At 64.9% G+C, this 1,583-nt stretch overlaps 1 protein-coding gene across 10 annotated transcripts in view; it reads right to left on the bottom strand.

The window, feature by feature from the left end:
• MEF2A (myocyte enhancer factor 2A) overlaps positions 1 to 707 on the bottom strand; it is a 164,018-nt gene extending 163,311 nt beyond the window's left edge. For 2 of the 10 annotated variants that reach the window (XR_004627723.1, XM_034667939.1), the window contains exon 1: positions 103 to 707. The gene's annotated coding sequence lies outside the window, so the exon portion shown is untranslated. The remainder of the gene's footprint in view (positions 1 to 102) is intronic. The other 8 variants (XM_034667932.1, XM_034667940.1, XM_034667935.1 and 5 more) reach the window with 5 other exon arrangements.
• Positions 708 to 1,583: the final 876 nt, after the last annotated feature.

Genomic DNA, 1,583 nt, shown 5'->3' with positions numbered 1-1,583 from the left:
GCCCCAGCGCCCCCCAGCCCCCTACCCGGCCCCCTCGCCGAGACACCGCCCCCTCTAGCACCGCCGGCCCCGCGGACCGAGCCCCGCCGACGCGGCCCTCACCGTGTCTTTGGCGCAGCTTCCGAGCGCACACACGCCGCAGCCCGGGCCAGCCACCAGCGCTCCGCGCCGCCCGGAGCCGCCTCCTTCAGCCCGGGACTCGCCGGGACATCGGCGCACGGATCCCCACACCGGGGCTATTTTTAGGAGACAGGCCCCGGCCAGACCGGAACTCGTTCCTGCCGCCGCGCGTGCGCACTACGCCCGCGGGCCTCGGTGTCCCTCCGCCAGCCTCGCCTTTCCTTCCCTTCCCCTCGGCTCTCTCTTTCTCTTTTCCCTTGAGGTTTCTGTTCAGAGCTGATTTATCCTTTCGGTGGGTCCTGGAGGACTTGAAATGGGAAAGGTGAGGGTGTGGGCAGAGAGTCACAGTGGAAGCAAGCTCTACTCCACAAGGACGCGAGGGGCGGACTATGTTTTTCCGGGTGGGTGAGGAGACGGATCACCCGGCACAGGAAGGAGATGACGGCGGTTTGGCGCCGGGGCTACAGGCAGGAGCTAGCTTCCCTCTGAAGGACCGTGTTCTCCTGGAAGGGATACTGGTCACTTGATGAGGGCCTAGGCGCCTCCCAGGGCGGGGCGGCCCGGCGGCGTCGCGCCCTGCAGCCCCAGCCTCCCCCGCCGCTGGCTCCCTGACCAGCCGGTTGGGGCCGGGGCCGGGACCGGGAGCGGCTACAGTGACGCGGTGCGTGGCAAATCGCCGCGCGTGGCCGCCGGCTCCAGCCAACCGGGGGCACGAAGGGGCGGTGCCCCGGGGGCGGGGCCAGGGCTCCGGGGCGCGAGTTCGACAGACGCCCGGAGTCCGGTGCCAGGCAGATTCCTTCGGGCAGGCCCAGACACCTCCTGCCGAGCTCCTGGGGCCGTGGCCAGCCTCCTTTTACCCCCACCCCGCGCCTTCGGGCCACACCGGCCCCCCGCAGACCTCTGCTCGCCACGCACGCGCCCACGCCCTCATTGTGGTCAGGACCGCACCTGTGCTAGCGTCTGGGCCGCCACCCGGTCACCCTCACTGAGCAAGCACAATGGGACTCCGGTCCTTGGCGCGCCGCGGCGGCCCGGACCCGGGCCCGGAGAGAGTAGGACTTGCAGCCTGGCGAGCCGAGCGCCCCACATCCCGGGAGAGACACCACCTCCTAATCTCCAGTATTTATAATAAAGAATTACAATTAGGCATAGCTGTAGTATGCCTTGAGCGCTAAAATGTGCCGAACATTTTGCACATGATAGCTCATGTGTTCCTTACAACACCCCCATGAAGTAGATTCAGTTTCTATTCCCATTTTACAGAAGAGGAAAGGGAAGCTGAGCGGTAAAGTGACCCTTTGAGGTCACAGTTTAAGAGAACACTGAGGATTTGAACTCCCAGCCACTCTGCATGCTGTCTTTCCTGAGAGAGGTGCAAAGGAGATGTGCTTGGGACTGCCCTTCTGTTTTGTGGGGTTATTGGTTTTGTTGACGGAGGTCATCAGGAGGTGAGCCATTGTTGG

This window comes from Ailuropoda melanoleuca, chromosome 9 (genome assembly GCF_002007445.2).
Source record: "Ailuropoda melanoleuca isolate Jingjing chromosome 9, ASM200744v2, whole genome shotgun sequence".
In the NCBI taxonomy this organism is placed as follows: domain Eukaryota; kingdom Metazoa; phylum Chordata; class Mammalia; order Carnivora; family Ursidae; genus Ailuropoda; species Ailuropoda melanoleuca.
The sequence above is the reverse complement of the archived record's forward strand: the minus strand, read 5'-3'. Positions and strand labels throughout refer to the sequence as shown.